Below are 16,670 nucleotides of genomic sequence, written 5' to 3' on the forward strand. Positions count from 1 at the left end.
TTCTCCGGTATTTATCCGATAACCCCCAGAACTCATCCGGTGTCCGAATATAACCTTCCAATATATCGATATTTACGTCTCGACCATTTCGAGACTCCTCGTCATGTCCGTGATCACATCCGGGACTCCGAACGACCTTCGGTACATCAAAACACAAAAACTCATAATACCGATCGTCACAGAACTTTAAGCGTGCGGACCCTACGGGTTCGAGAACTATGTAGACATGACCGAGACACGTCTCCGGTCAATAACCAATAGAGGAACCTGGATGCTCATATTGGTTCCCACATATTCTACAAAGATCTTTATCGGTCAAACCGCATAACAACATACGTTTTTCCCTTTGTCATCGGTATGTTACTTGCCCGTGATTCGGTCGTCGGTATCTCAATACCTAGTTCAATCTTGTTACTGGCAAGTCTCTTTACTCGTTCCGTAATGCAACATCCCACAACTAAATCATTAGTCACATTGCTTGCAAGTCTTATAGTGATGTGCATTACCGAGTGGGCCCAGAGATACCTCTCCGACAATCGGAGTGACAAATCTTATTCTTGATCTATGCCAACTCCACGAACACCATCGGAGACACCTGTAGAGCACCTTTATAATCACCCAGTTATGTTGTGACGTTTGGTAGCACACAAAGTGTTCCTCCGATAATCGGGAGTTGCATAATCTCATAGTCATAGGAACATGCATAAGTCATGAAGAAAGCAATAGCAGTAAACTAAAACGATCAAGTGCTAAGCTAACGGAATGGGTCAAGTCAATCACATCATTCTTCTAATGATGTGATTCCGTTTATCAAATGACAACTCATGTCTATGGTTAGGAAACATAACCATCTTTGATCAATGAGCTAGTCAAGTAGAGGCATACTAGTGACACTATGTTTGTCTATGTATTCACACATGTATTATGTTTCCGGTTAATAAAATTCTAGCATGAATAATAAACATTTATCATGAAATAAGGAAATAAATAATAACTTTATTATTGCCTCTAGGGCATATTTCCTTCACTATGTTCATGAGTTTATGTTCTTGTGATTCCTTTTGTTCCTCTTGTTCTTCAGTGTTCCTCTCAATCCACCTTCAAATTCTGAAAGATTGGGCAATCTAGGGCTTGGCCCTACATCAATGGGTTTTGTTACAATAAATGTCGATGCCTCATTTCATGCAGACACACTCTTTGGTGCTACGAGAGTTGGGGCTCGGGATGATCGTGGAAGCTTCATCGCGACAACAACATGGTTTCTACCACATGTTAACAAATGTTTATTTGGCTGAGATGACTACAATTCGGAATGGTATATATCTGGCTGTTCGAATTTGGTGTAATAGCTTGCTGCTCGAATCAGATTGCAGTTTTGTGGTTGATGAAGCAATGTAGCATCTCAACTCATATGTTGGTCCAGATGTACTCACGAATATGACGTCTAGTAATACCATCTACTCCTTCTTTATATAGATGTGGGTCATCCCGAAAGTAATGTCTTAAATCAAAAAAGAATTTTTTCTTTTATTGAAAAGTAATGTTAAGCGGTGTATATTTAGTGACAATGTAATTAGTATAATCAGCATACCAAAGGTTATCACAAGAGGAAGTATTAATAACAGCTAATTGCTCACCAGGAAAAATATCATTCACCGAAATTGGGTCATCATGAATATTTTCCATCCTAGAAAAAATATCTCCTACAGGGTTATCAGCTCCCTTTCTGTCAACAATATGTAAGTCAAACTCTTGTAATAAAAGAACCCACCTAATCAACCTAGTCTTAGCATCTTTCTTATCCATAAGATAGCTAATAGTAACATGATACGTGTGAGTAGTTACTTTATAATCAACAATATATGGTCTAAACTTATTACAAGAAAACACAATTGCTAAGAATTCTTTCTCAGTAGTAGCATGAGTTTTCCGAGCACTAGCCCAAGCCTTACCATCATAATGAATAACATTTAATTTCTTATAAACTTTTTTTACCAATAGCATCACCTATAGCATAATCACTTGCATCACACATAACTTCAAAGGATAAATTTCGATCAGGTGGTTGAACAATAGGAGCAATGATCAAAGCTTTCTTAAGTATTTCAAAGCCTTCTACACAAGCATCATCCAAAACAAATGGAACATCTTTTTGCAAGAGATTAGTAAGAGGCCTAGAAATTTTAGAAAAGACCTTAATGAACCTTCTATAAAAACCAATATGACCAAGAAAACTCCTTATACTCTTGATATCCATAGGACATGGTATTTACTCAATGGCATCAACCTTAGCTTTATCTACCTCAATGCCTCTTTCAGAAATCTTATGACCGTGGACTATACCTTCATTTACCATGAAGTGACACTCCCCCAGTTCAAGACAAGACAAGACGTATCAATGATCAGCTCTCTGGACACCCCGTGCGCACGGGGCATCTAGAAACTCTCTGTACACCCAATGCCCCGGGCTCCTGGACCCTATGCGCATGGCCCCTGCTACAGCTACTGGATACCCCATGTGCATGGGGCATGCAACGTGCCCACGACCCCTTTACCCCGTGCACATGGGGCCCTGCCTGCGTGCAAAGATGGGGAATGAACCTTGTACCCTACCTCGTTCCCTACCTCCAGCTACCTATATATTTTGCACCCCTCTCACTTTTTAGGGTTAGCAAAGTATACCTCATTTTTGCTCCTTGCACCTCCCCTTGAGGAACAAGACCTCCCTATTGGGAGAAGGATCTCTCTAGATCAACAAGAGCTCATACGGGAGAAGGTTCTATCTAGATCATGAAGACCTCCATCTCTCCTTGAGATTTGGAGAAGAACTACCTATCAAGACCTCATCTCCCATTGTGGATTTGAGAAGAACTATGCTATCTACTTATCTTCCTTTACTTGTTTGTAGATCTTGCGAGTCTTGTTTGCATTTGTGGAGAGAGCACATGTGTGATTGGATCTATGGTCATGAGTGTATGTTTTTGTGATTCCTGTTGTTCCACTTGTTCTTGAGTGTTCCTCTCAATCCACCTTCAAATTGTGAAAGATTGGGCAACCTAGGGCTTGGCCCTACATCAATGGTTTTGTTAAAGTAAATGTTGATGCTTCATTTCATGTGGACACGCTCTCTGGTGCTACGAGAGTTCTGGCTCAGGGTGATCGTGGAAGCTTCATTGCGTCAACAACATTTTTTGGAAAAGGGGTGACTCCCCGGCCTCTGCATCAAAAAGATGCATACGGCCCTCTTATTAGCCAAAAAGTAGTGTCCACAAGGTGCCAAAGGTCTCAAAAATCAAAGCATAAGCAGCTCACACAGAGCCAAAAAGGGGCTAGAAACACCAACTAGCCTAGAAAAGACGCCACAACCGGCTGGCTAAAAATAGATAGGAGATCTATCCTATTACATGACCGCCATCCAAACCGGTTGAATATATCCCGCGCTACCATCTCCCATCGGAAAGACCCAGTAACCAAATGCTCCCTGGCCTCCGTCTGGGTGAGTAGCGACCACGAACGGATCAGTCCCGTAGTTCGGAATATGACCTGCAAAAAGTGAATACATGATATTCTGTTAAAAACCAAATCATTTCTGCAAGTCCAGATAGTCCACAGTAAAGCACAAACTCCAACCCGAATATGTCTCGCTAAGGTACGCTCAATCCCATTAAGCCATGTCCTAATAACGCAGAAACAGAATTCGGAGGAGTGATACTAAAATCAATGTGGATCGTCTGCCAAAGTACCTTGGCTAACGGGCAATCAAAAAAGAGATGTTTGATAGTCTCATCCCGATCACAGAAACTACACCTAGTAGGTCCTGTCCAATTACGCTTCAAGAGATTGTCCTTCGTTAAAATAACTTGTTTATGGACAAACCACATAAACACTTTTATTTTCAAAGGAACTTTGACATCCCAAACATACTTGGACGTAGGTATGGAGTGTGAGTTAATAACATCAATATACATTGATTTAACCGTAAATACTCCAGATTTAGTCGGTTTCCAGCGTAATTCATCGGGTTGCTGTGTAAGCTGGACTTCCATCAGTCTCCTAACTAGATGGATCCATTGTTCCCAACGATTGCCCGCTAGCGTACGTCTGAACTGAATATTAAGGGGGATCGATTGAAAGACCGATGCAACGAACACCTCACTTCGTTGCACAATACGGTATAACGACGGATATTGGATAGCCAATGGTGTGTTGCCGAGCCAAGTATCTTCCCAGAAACGTGTACTCATGCCGTTTCCAATAACAAACTTCGTCCTATTGAAGAAAGACTGTTTGACTTTCATCAAGCCTTTCCAGAAAGGCGAATCGGTTGGCCTAACAGTGACCTGGGACAAAGTTTTTGTCTGGAGGTACTTATTGCGAAGGATTTGAGCCCACATAGCGTCATTCTCCAATGAGAGCTTCCACAGCCACTTGCTAAGAAGGCATTTATTCTTCACTTCTAGATTCTCAATACCTAGACCTCCTTGGTCTTTCGGTCTACAGATGATGTCCCATTTAGCAAGCCGATATTTTCTTTTAAGCTCATCACCCTGCCAAAAGAAGCGCGATCTATAGAAGTCCAGTCTCTTCCTAACCCCAACTGGAACCTCAAAGAACGATAGGAGAAACATTGGCATACTCGTGAGCACCGAGTTAATCAGGATTAATCGGCCTTCGTATGACATGAGCTTACCCTTCCAAGAGCTCATTTATTTTCTCAAACCGATCCTCGATGCACTTCCACTCTCTGTTAGTCAGCCTACGATGGTGAATTGGAATCCCCAGATAAGAGAAGGGTAACTCGCCTAACTCACACCCAAACAATTGCCGATAAGCCTCCTGTTCATCTTTGGCCCTACCAAAGCAGAACAGCTCGCTCTTATGAAAGTTAATCTTTAACCCGGTCAATTGTTCAAATAGGCATAAGACCAGCTTCATATTTCTCGCCTTGGCCAAGTCATGCTCCATAAAGATGATTGTATCATCAGCGTACTGAAGGATTGATACTCCTCCATCAATAAGATGAGGTACCAATCCCCCTACTTGGCCATTTTCCTTAGCCCTTCCTATCAAAATTGCTAACATGTCCACCACAATGTTGAACAAGATAGGGGACATCGGATCTCCTTGTCTGAGGCCTTTATGTGTCTGGAAGTAATGACCTATGTCATCATTAACTTTAATTCCCACACTACCTTTTTGCGTAAATGATTCAACCTGTCGGCGCCAGGCTTCGTCAAAACCTTTCATACGCAATGACTGTTGGAGGAATGGCCATTTGACCTTATCGTACGCTTTCTCGAAATCCACCTTAAAAATTACTCCGTCTAATTTTTTGGAATGGATTTCATGGAGTGTTTCATGCAGGACGACCACCCCTTCAAGGATGTTTCTATCCGGCATGAAAGCAGTTTGAGACTGCTGCACCACAGAATGCGCAATCTGTGTGAGTCTGTTTGTCTCGACCTTGGTGAAAATTTTGAAACTAACATTAAGGAGACAAATCGGCCAGAATTGCTCAATCCTCACCGCATCCGTCTTCTTGGGAAGTAGTGTGATAGTCCCAAAATTCAAGTGGAATAATTGAAGCTGGCCGCAGAACAGATCATTGAACATAGGTAGTAAATCCCCCTTAATAATGTGCTAGCACTTTTTATAAAACTCTGCCAGGAATCCATCCGGGCCGGGAGCCTTATTGTTTTTCATCTGCGCAATGGCATCAAACACCTCCTTTTCCGAGAAAGGGGCAAGCAGTATATTATTATCGGCAGCCGAAAGCTGAGGCACATCCTCAGTCCTGGACTCATCGAGGGACACACAATTATCCTTCGGAGGTCCAAACAACTGCTTATAATAGTCTGTAATATACGCTTTTAGGTTGTCCTGACCTAAAATGGTACCCTCGTCTTGCTCAAGCTGAAAGATATGCTTCTTTCTGTGCTTGCCATTGGCTATCAAATGGAAGAACTGAGTATTCGTGTCCCCGTGGACTACTTTGCATACTTTAGCACGCAAAGCCCACTTCAATTCTTCTTCGCGGAGTAGTTCTTTCAGCCTCTTCTCCGCTTCATTTTTAGCCTGAAGCTCAGTTGGTGCTAGGATATTGGATTCGGCCTGTATGTCCAGGGCCTGTATAAGAGCAAGGAGTCTACCCTTTTCCATCTTATACACACCACTGAGATTCTTAGCCCAGCCTCGTAAGAAACTCCTTAAATGTCTAATTTTATTCTGCCAACGCTCTAACGCAGTCTTGCCTCCAAGACATCTAGCCCACTCCCGGGTGATCAAATCCAAAAACCCCTCACGTTCAAACCATGACATCTCGAAGGAGAAGGTGTTCTTGTTACCCACATGGTTCGGCTCCCCTGAGTCAACGAACAATGGGGTATGATCAGATATGCCCCTTGAAAGAGCTTGCACCGTAACCAGAGGAAACTTTTGTTCCCACTCCACGCTCGCAAGCACCCGATCAAGCTTTTCATAGGTTGGGTGTGGCAAAGCATTAGCCCAGGTGAACTTCCTACCGGAAAGCTCTATCTCTTTCAGATCCAAGCTTTCAATAATAGTATTGAACATGAATGACCATCTGCCGTCAAAATTGTCATTGTTCTTCTCGTCTCTCCTCCTGATGATATTGAAATCACCTCCAACTAAAATTGGAAGCTGTTCTGCCCCACAGATACGAACCAGGTCCGCCAGAAACTCCGCTTTAAGGTCGGGCTGTGCGGCACCATATACCGCCACCAGAGCCCAGTTAAAACCATCTATCCTAGACCTGACTCGAAACTTCACCGCGAAGTCGCCCATCACTACACTTCGGACTTCAAGCGAATCGCATCTCACACCCAGTAAGATACCACCCGACCTTCCCCGCGGAGGGAGGCAATGCCAATCAAAATCAATACCACCCACCAACGACGAGAGGAACTGGGGGGCAAAGTTATCTCTACCCGCCTCCGATAGAGCAACAAAATCTAACCTCTGCTCTAAAGCTGCCTCAGCAAGGAATCTTCTTTTAGCCAAGTCCTTCAGACCTCTGCTATTCCAAAATATTCCTCTCATAATTCATCATGGAATTTTTTAGTGGTTCGAATCCTAGCACTCCTACGAACGGCGGAATCTGGATAAATCTTCCGATTCCACTTACGCTTGGGTCTACTAGGTTCTGTCGCCCGGTCCTCATAACCGGGTTCACAAATATTACTATCCTCAGTCTGTAAGGTAACATCATCTTCGTCAGAGACATGATCTTGTGGTGCTAAATCCGCACATAGCTTATCTAGCACTCTGACCCCTAACGCATCAATCTCATCATCCTTCATTGGTTTAACGGCTGCAAGGTTACGAATAGTCTCTAGGGCACGTTCCGCCTCCAAATCTAATAATTCATTCACCGAATTGGAAATCTCACTATCCGTAGCCCCTAGTGAAACTCCTAATTGGTTTGCATTATTGATAATCTCCTCATTAGAAAAATGTAATAAGGAATTAGATATGTTGACGGACATACCGGAAGACAAAGCAGCCTCCTAAAGCTTGGCCGCCCTCATAGCGCACCGCTGCTGCATATCATCTATCTCGGGGACGTCCAGGAGGCGAGCACTCATCCGTCTCCCCTCGGCGATCGGGTCCGGGATCCCGCCAAACGCGACCACCTCCTCCCTAGTAACACCTGGCCTAGAGCCCCCCGAAGGCTCTACCGGGGTTACCTGAGAAGGCGTCAGCAGGCTCCCGATCCCCTTAGACGGGGGTCCCACACTAGGGACCCCGGTCATGGGTAGGGGCGGAGAGGAGATGATGACGGGGGCCGCTTGCCCGCGCCCTCCTCCGACCGCAGCCGCAGACTCAGACGCATGAGCCATCAGTGAGGGAGAGACGGTCCTCCTGATCGTCGAGGGTGAAGGGGGAGCCAAGGCCTCCTGCCCCAGCGCCCCCCCAGCTCCGCTGCTGCTGCGGTGGTTACCGCCACCGTCGGGGAAGCAGGAGCCGAGGCCGCCTGCCTCGGGATCCCGCCCCTCGTACCGGCCAACCCACACTGGGCCGGCGTGACCGAGGCTGCCGAGGGCGTGGTGGGGTGGGGAGAAGGCGAGGCCACCTGCCCCGAAGCACCTCCCCACGACTCAACTTGCCCGTAGACGCCGACACCGGAGTCGCGTCCGCCTGGGGTGCCAGTGCAAGAGAAGCTCCCTCCAGGCTCCTCTCCGTAGCTCCGACCATAGTCCTGGCCTGGCGACCCACAAACAAACCAGCCTCCCTCTCGAACTCCAACGGGGGAAGCATGTGCTCAAGACAATCATCAGAATCTACCCGGTCACTCCATAATTTGGGAGGTGCCGAGGCTGGCTGAAAGGACCCAAAACGCAGAGTAGTCATTGGCACCGCTGGAGAAGCAGCAGGCTCAACCCCGGTCCCATTCCCGGGCAACTGAGAAGAACCATTAGACCCCTCGCACGTGGGCTCATCTGACGGTGCCCCCTTGGCCCCGGCATTACCATCACTGTCTTGCATGTCAACATCAGGACCATTAACCGCATCATCAAATAAATCCGTGTCCTCAAACTCGATGTCTAGCGGGAACACCACTCCCTTGTAAGTCCAGTTGACCTTATCGGGCACGAACTCAATATCCAGAACACTCACTAATATCCGGGCTACCCCATGGGCACGTGTGAAAGCCATATCCACTTTTTCTGTCTTCCCCACCATTATGCCCATGCTAGCCACCACTCGAGCGTCCTGCAGAGGCTTAGAGGGAGCCCCTGTAAATCTCAACCAGACATGCGTAAGCGGCTTCCCCTTGGGCTCAACCTGCTTCCACTTATGGAACTCCAAGATACACGTAGTACCGGGAACTCGACACAGGCCAAAGCTCAACAATCTCTGCAGATCATCCACCGTTGGGAACTCAACCTTAAAAGACCTGTCCTCAATAAGCACCAGTTCCCATCGAAAATCCCCGGGAGCCAACTCCTGAAGCCTCCTCACAATCTGTGCCTCAGTCACCTCGCCCTGGGTTGCTTTCACAATCCCGGTAGTCAAGCTTAGTGTATCCTCCGGGACCTCTCTCGCCGTCGGGGACTCGAAAAACATGAGCTCAGCACAATAGACTCCATAAATGTTCAGCATCGGAGGCAGGTCACGCAACAACGGGCACTCCCCGGACTCGTGTACCGGCTTGCCACACGTCTCGCATAGTTGGGCCACACATTCAGCAATGAAATGACCCTTCTCACCGCAGCGATAACAAAGCATCCTTTCCTTCTTTCGAGCATATTTGGACGCCCTATCAGTAGTTTCCTCCACCGTCCCAGCCTCAGGAACCTCAACACTGACCCCGACGTTTACCTCCATCGGCTGGGGCTCGGTAAGAGTATGACCATCCTCCGCTGTAGATGCCGCAGGATCAACTGCCCTGGGCGGGGGCGGTCGGCGAAACCTTCCACGACCCCCACCCCGACCACCACGATGGCCACGAAATCCTCCTCTGTGACGGTGATCCGGGCCGGAAGCCCCCTCAACAAAACCACCTGCCGGGCAGAGAAACGGTCTCTCAGCAGACCCGTCACTCTACCAGGCATAACCCCGGCCGCCCCCCGTGGATGAAGACCCACGATGCTGTCCATCTCCATACGCATCCGCACCGTCATCCCCCCACTGACTGCGGGACGGCTCATAGGACTCTGTCGTGTTGGAGCTCTGTCTCATTTGCAATGATCCCGAACGATCCTGCGCAGGCCGCACGACGTAGTGCGGTGGAGGCTTGGCACGAGGCTGGTGGCCGACAGTTGGCGCAGCTCCTGAGACTACACCACCCCGACCTTGTACCGCTGCTCCCGGCGCTGAGGGCCGTGTCCCGCCCCGCCCCGCGGCCTGTTGCACACCGGTCGTCACGCCCGGTGCCGGGGGCCGAGTCCCGCCCCGGCCCGCAACCATCGGCGTGGCGACCCCTCCTGGTGCCGGAGGTCTTGGCCCGCCCCGACCATGCGAAGGAAGCGGCGGCACTTGCCCTGGCCGGTGGGTGCCCAGACTGCCTGCTCCACGACCAGGGAATCCAGGCACTGCACCATCAGCCGCCGGTGCCCCACGTCTAGTATCCGTAGCTGTCGGCGGCGCAGCCCCGCCCCGACCCGAGGGAGCCGCCGTGGCGGTTTTCTTGGCCGGCGGCGCTGCCGCCCCACGGCCAACCATAGGCCGGAGAGGCGTGATCCTCTTCGCCCGACCCGAGCCACACGCTGGGAATCCCGGGGTCCCTCGCCGAAGAACCCTAACGCGAGCAGTCGACGGCGCGATAGCAGATGACAAGGGTGCTGCGTTCGTGCATGGCTGCTCGGTACGTAGGAGATTCAGGTCCGGTCTAGCCTGGGCCACATACCCAGCCATCCCAGGCCCATCTCCTCGCCTCCCCGACCGACACATAGTCGGCCCATCATAGCCCACCAACAATTTCAAACGATTCGATCGCATCTGGGCGATCTGGGAAGGCTCTGCGGACGCCATGGCCGCCGCCGGCGCCGGCTGCACGCCCCGCCGCTTCCCGTTCTTACGTCTCTTAACAGTAATCCATGACTCCGGCCTAATCATGTCAAAAAGAGTAAGATTCGGAAGGCATACCTTAGGTATAGGGCCCTTCCATGGCCTGACCGCCGATGCCGCATTTCTCCGATGAACGACACGTCGAACCAATTCCTTCCTCTCATCCGGGTGAAGCCCCACCAGCGCCGGATCTTCCACCGGCACCACCGTGTCTACGTTGTTGGCGACCTCATCTTCATCATAACCTGCATGAAATAGATCACCTATCAAATCCGAAGCCGTAGGTGATAGTGGCGAACGTATCGCCTTGTCTCCATCTCCGGCGTCGTCCTCGTTGTCGGACTCCATCAAGGCCCAAAACCGGCCGCCAATACCCGCCCGAGCCGCCACGGGAAGGCATGGCGCGGCGGCGGCCTCCGCGGTCCCCCGGGGACACACCCTGGGAATCGCCCGGGGAGTCGCCCCCCCAGTCGCCTCGCCTCGCATGGGAATCGCCCTGGAGGTGTGTTTATTCGATTGAGATGACTGCAATTCGGAATGGTATATATCCGGCGGTTCAAGTTTTGTGGTAGATAAAGCTATGCAGTAGCTCAACTCGTATGTTGATCTAGACGTAACTAGTGTTGTGGAACGCAAGCTAAGGGGATTTCGCAAAGGTTTCTTATACACATTGTTTTCGTCAAGCAAATGGTTTAGCAAAGTGTAGTACTCCCTTCGTTTCTTTCCAGTGTGCACCTAAGATTTGGTTAAAATCAAACTTTATAACGTTTGACCAACTATATAGAAAAGAATATTAACATCTACAATATCAAAGCTATATGATATGAAATTAATTTCATGATGCATCTAACAATATTGATTTCATATTGTGAATCTTGATATTTTTTCCTATAAACTTAGTCAAAGTTAACAAAGTTTGACTTTGATTAAATCTTATATGCAGACTAAAAACAAACGGAGGGAGTACTCCGTTAGCACTAGATCTTCTAGCTTCTCGGACTCTTCGTCCTTGACTTTATTCTCATCTACTTTTTTTTGCGGGGATTTCTCATTTACTTATAAACGACATTAGTACAACCATTCGAGGAATAAAGTCTATTTGCTGTAAACAAAAAAGATAACTGCAAGAGAATAATAAAAAGATAAAAACTTGTTTAATCGCTCAGAAACAATGCTCATCAGTTGCTCAGTTCCCAAAGGCCAACACGCTGGCCTCACGCCTTCCCCCATTCGATTCCCCGCTTTGTTTTTCCTTTCCACGTTGCTCCTCCCTCCGCCTCATCTGCTCTGCTCATCATAAAACCTCCCACTGCCTCGCCTCGCCTCGCATCCCACCGCAGCACACCACTCACCTCCTCACGCTCTCGCTCATCACTCCCCCAACAACTAACTCCACCACCACAGTATCATCAGCCATGGGCGCCACGGAGGATTCCTCCTCCGGCTCCGAGACCACCACGTCGTCCTCGGCGGAGGCCCTGGCCGCGCCGCCGTCCCCGACGGCCACCACCGCGTCGTCCAAGAAGAAGCGGCCGCGCAACGACGGGCGGCACCCGACGTACCGCGGGGTGCGCATGCGGAGCTGGGGCAAGTGGGTGTCGGAGATTCGGGAGCCCCGCAAGAAGTCGCGCATCTGGCTCGGCACCTTCGCCACCGCGGAGATGGCGGCGCGCGCGCACGACGTGGCCGCCCTCGCCATCAAGGGCCGCGGCGCGCACCTCAACTTCCCCGACCTCGCCCACGAGCTCCCGCGCCCGGCCACCGCCGCCCCCAAGGACGTCCAGGCGGCCGCCGCACTTGCCGCCTCCGCCGACTTCCCGGCCTCTGCCACTGCAGCTGCCAATGCCGGCGCCAAGAACCCCGACGGCCCGGAACCCAGCGCCGCCTCCGCCTCAGCCTCAGCCTCTGCCTCTGCCTCTGCCTCGGCGCCGCCGGACACCGCTGAGGATGCGCTGTTCGACCTCCCCGACCTCCTCTTCGACCTCAGACACGGCCCTCCGTCCTGCCAGCTCTCATGCGCCTCCTCGTGGGACGACGACGTGGCCTTCGCCGGCCCCGGCGCCGGCGTGTTCCGCCTGGAGGAGCCGCTGCAGTGGGAGTACTAAAGCCATCAAGCCGCGCCGCCGCTGCATGCATGTATGGCTCGTAGGTGCTCCCTCGTTGCCACATCGGGCCGGAAATCATTTCGGAACCATTGGAGAACCAAAAGAAGGAAGCAAAACCACTGGAGTACTACTAAATTTAGGAGTGAGGCCATGTACAAATTGGGGTTAGCCTCGTGTTCTTTATCGTATTTGCTTTGCGTGGATTGTGGGGCAAGAATATGTTTTTGTGTGTGCAATTAACACCGCATCTCCTTTTTCTTCCTTGTTTCTTTTTAGCGAGCGCTAGTGGTGGTAAAGGCGATCGGCCGAGCGGGATTTGTTGGACTAATGCGGCACGAAATGCTTTAAAGACGCGGCTTTTAAATTACGGCGATATTCGACCGGTCCTCTCACTCCACTGATCCGGCCCAAAGCGCCGGCAGCAATCATGCATTCAACCTCGATCCCATATTCCGGCCGGTCGATTAATTCGATCTTCTCTTTTTATATTCTCATTCGTCCAACTTTTACAATTTCAATCCTTAGAAATTAGAGCTGGAAGCAGCTGAAAATATCACGCGCTCAGCTTGCGAATAGGTAGAGTACGTACGTAGGGCTGTAGCGAGCCGGCCAGGAGGGGGAGGGCGAAAGCGACGTGGACTGTACAAAAAGCGGGGCTGCTTGTTGCAAGAGAGATCCGTGCCTGTATCGCGCGATCGGTCGCCATCGTCGCGGGCTGGCCCGGACGAGCGTGCGCCGCTTGCGTGCGGACGGGCCGGGTCGCTGGCTCGGCGGTGGAATATTTTGGGCGCGTCCGCCTCGTCGCGAGCCCTTTGGCGCGATCGTCCGTCCGTCGCTGACATGCATGCATGGGAGGGGAGGGATGAGAGGACAGCGGAGTGGTTGCGCGCGTGTAAATGGCGCCATGTTTACGTACGTTTTGGCCGGGGTGGGGAGAGCGTCGTACCGCGAGGATAAGGCGAGATCCCGAGCCGCTGCCTCCCTCCTCCCCGATGCTCCGTCGCCGTGTGAGTTATTGCGGCTGATGTGCCGTGTGTGCTCTGTGTGTGTGTGTGACGCCTTGCCTTGGTCCGTCGTGGAGGACAGGTGCGTGCGTGCGTGCGTGCATGCATGAGCGAAAGGGAGAGAGGACTGTGTGTGGGATATAGCTGGACAAGTGTGAGGTGGATGCACGAGACGAGACGAGAGCACTGCCATGCCATGCCACGGACACGGACGGAGGAGATGGGTGATGGCTGTGGCGTATGACTATAGGACAACTGGCTTTCATTTTTAGAGGGATAGAGAGAGGGAGAGAGGACTGGTGGTACAACTCTACTAGTATTTCATTTTGATGATGGAGTACGTCTGGTCAGGACTACGGACAAAGACTAAGCTTGTTGACCGTCATCCGTGTTAGCGGGGATTGGATCCTTGTTTTCGGGTTTTCTTAACCTATTCGCCCATGCGTTATCGACGTGTTCCCTCCTCGAGGAGCCTTCTACTAGATCGTGTCGTGCGTATACTGTTCCTATACAGTATGGTAGTATAAAAGGCATCTCCAACACTGACTCTTAAACCGTTGTATACGTTGGGACTGCGCGATCCAGACACCGGAAGTCATCCAATACCGGCCTGTACCAATCCGCTGAGCAGTCCGGACAATATTTTCCTCGTAAACTGAACAAAACATAGGGGGCCTTACAGGAGTACGGACACGAGACACGTCGGACTCCCATGGCCCATCCAAAAGGAAGGCAGAGCCCGTCATTTTGTAGTATCCCGCACTGTTTCCTCGCTAAAATCCCTCACTCTCTTCTTCCACCCCGCCGCTTTTCACCTAATTCCGGCCCTTTTCTCCCAGTTTCTTCTTCACTGCCGCCGCTGACGCATGGAACCGGACGAGGACCTGCCGGAGATAGAGGTGGTGGACGTGCAGGAGGATCCGAGCATCACCCTCGCCCGGAAGATCAACTCGGTGACGCGGCAAAATCACCGTGTCAAAGCGAAGGCCACAAAGGAGGAAACACTCATAAAGCGGAAGGCAGGTGGAGGGCGTGTTGATGGAGTTTGTGGCGGTCGGCGTGATGGTCGCGGGCGTGGTGGAGGTCGCGGCCAGGGTCGCGGAGCCACGATGGTGGCGCCCATCCTTCAGACACCACCATGGCTAGAGCATTACAAGGCCCCATACTACGCCGCCAAGCAGCTAGGCACGCAATGCACGGCAACCACCGTCAGGCAAGTACCTTACATCGTCGACGTAAACGCGGTGCCGCTGCTCTTCTCAGAGTCTTCTTCGCCACAACTCATCCGGGGGAGAAGGCATACGGCGTCGCGGACAGGAAGATGTTCAACATCATCCACGACGGGGGCGGAGGAGGAGATTATGAGGACGGGCATGTGGAAGACTCGAATCCCACCCAGTCCATTAACTACTGAAGGAATATACCCTAAAGACAATAATAAAGTTTTTATTTATATTTCCTTATATCATGATAAATGTTTATTATTCATGATAGAATTGTATTAACCGGAAACTTAGTACATGTGTGAATACATAGACAAACAGAGTGTCACTAGTTTGCCTCTACTCACTACTAGAAAACAAGGCTTTGGTTCGGGCCTGGCCAGCTCATTAGTCCCAGTTTAGTCATGAACCGGGACCCATGAGGACATACTGAAGGAAATATACCCTAGAGGCAATAATAAATTTATTATTTATTTCCTTATTTCATGATAAATGTTTATTATTCATGCTAGAATTGTATTAACCGGAAACATAATACATGTGTGAATACACAGACAAACATACTGTCACTAGTATGCCCCTACTTGACTAGCTCATTGATCAAAGATGGTTAAGTTTCCAAACCATAGACATGAGTTGTTATTTGATCAATGGGATCACATCATTAGGTGAATGATGTGATTGACTTGACCCAATCCGTTAGCTTAGCACTTGATTGTTTGTGTTTACTGCTATTGCTTTCTTCACGACTTATACATGTTCTTATGACTATGAGATTATGAAACTCCCGAATACCGGAAGAACACTTTGTGTGCTACCAAACGTCACAACGTAACTGGGTGATTATAAATGTGCTCTACAGGTGTCTCCGATGGTACTTGTTGAGTTGGCATAGATCAAGATTAGGATTTGTCACTCCGATTGTCGGAGAGGTATCTCTGGGCCCTCTCGGTAATGCACATCACTATAAGCCTTGCAAGCAATGCAACAAATGAGTTAGTTGCGGGATAGTGCATTACAAAATGAGTAAAGAGACTTGCCGGTAACGAGATTGAACTAGGTATTGGATACCGACGATCGAATCTCGGGCAAGTAACATACCGATGACAAAGAGAACAACATATAGTGTTATGCGGTTTGACCGATAAAGATCTTCATAGAATATGTAGGAACCAATATGAGCATCCAGGTTCCGCTATTGGTTATTGACCGGAGACATGTCTCGGTCATGTCTACATAGTTCTCGAACCCGTAGGGTCCGCACGCTTAAAGTTCTGTCATGACCAGTTTTATGAGTTTATATGTTTTGATGTACCGAAGGTAGTTTGGAGTCTCGGATATGATCACGCACATGACGAGGAGTCTCGAAATGATCGAGACATGAAGATTGATATATTGGAAGTCTACATTTGGACATCGGAAGAGTTTCGGGTAAAATCGGCATTTTACCGGAGTACTGGAGGGGTTACCGGAACCCCCCGGGGGCTAATGGGTCTTGTTGGGCCATAAGGGAAAGAGAGAGGGGCTGGCCTAGGGCAGGCAGCGCCCCCTCCCCTCTGTCCAAATTGGACTAGGAGAGGGGGGGGGCGGCGCCCCCCTTTCCTTCTCTTTCTCCCCCTTCCTTTCCCCCTCCTAATAGGAGTAGGAAAGATGGGAATCCTACTCCTACTAGGAGGAGGATTCCTCCTCCTGGCGGACCAACAAGGGCCGGCTGGCCTTCCCCTTGCTCCTTTATATACAGGGGCAGGGGGCACCTCTAGACACACAAGTTGATCACAAAGATCTCTCCCAGCCGTGTGCGGCGCCCC

General features: G+C 49.9%; 1 pseudogene; it reads left to right on the plus strand.

Moving 5' to 3' along the window:
* The first annotated feature begins 11,787 nt into the window (after nucleotides 1-11,787).
* LOC125512281 (ethylene-responsive transcription factor ERF035 pseudogene) lies at nucleotides 11,788-12,896 on the plus strand (annotated as a pseudogene).
* Nucleotides 12,897-16,670: the final 3,774 nt, after the last annotated feature.

The sequence above is a fragment of the Triticum urartu genome, chromosome 6A (assembly GCF_056163025.1).
Source record: "Triticum urartu cultivar PI428250 chromosome 6A, HENAU_Tu73, whole genome shotgun sequence".
Lineage (NCBI taxonomy): Eukaryota > Viridiplantae > Streptophyta > Magnoliopsida > Poales > Poaceae > Triticum > Triticum urartu.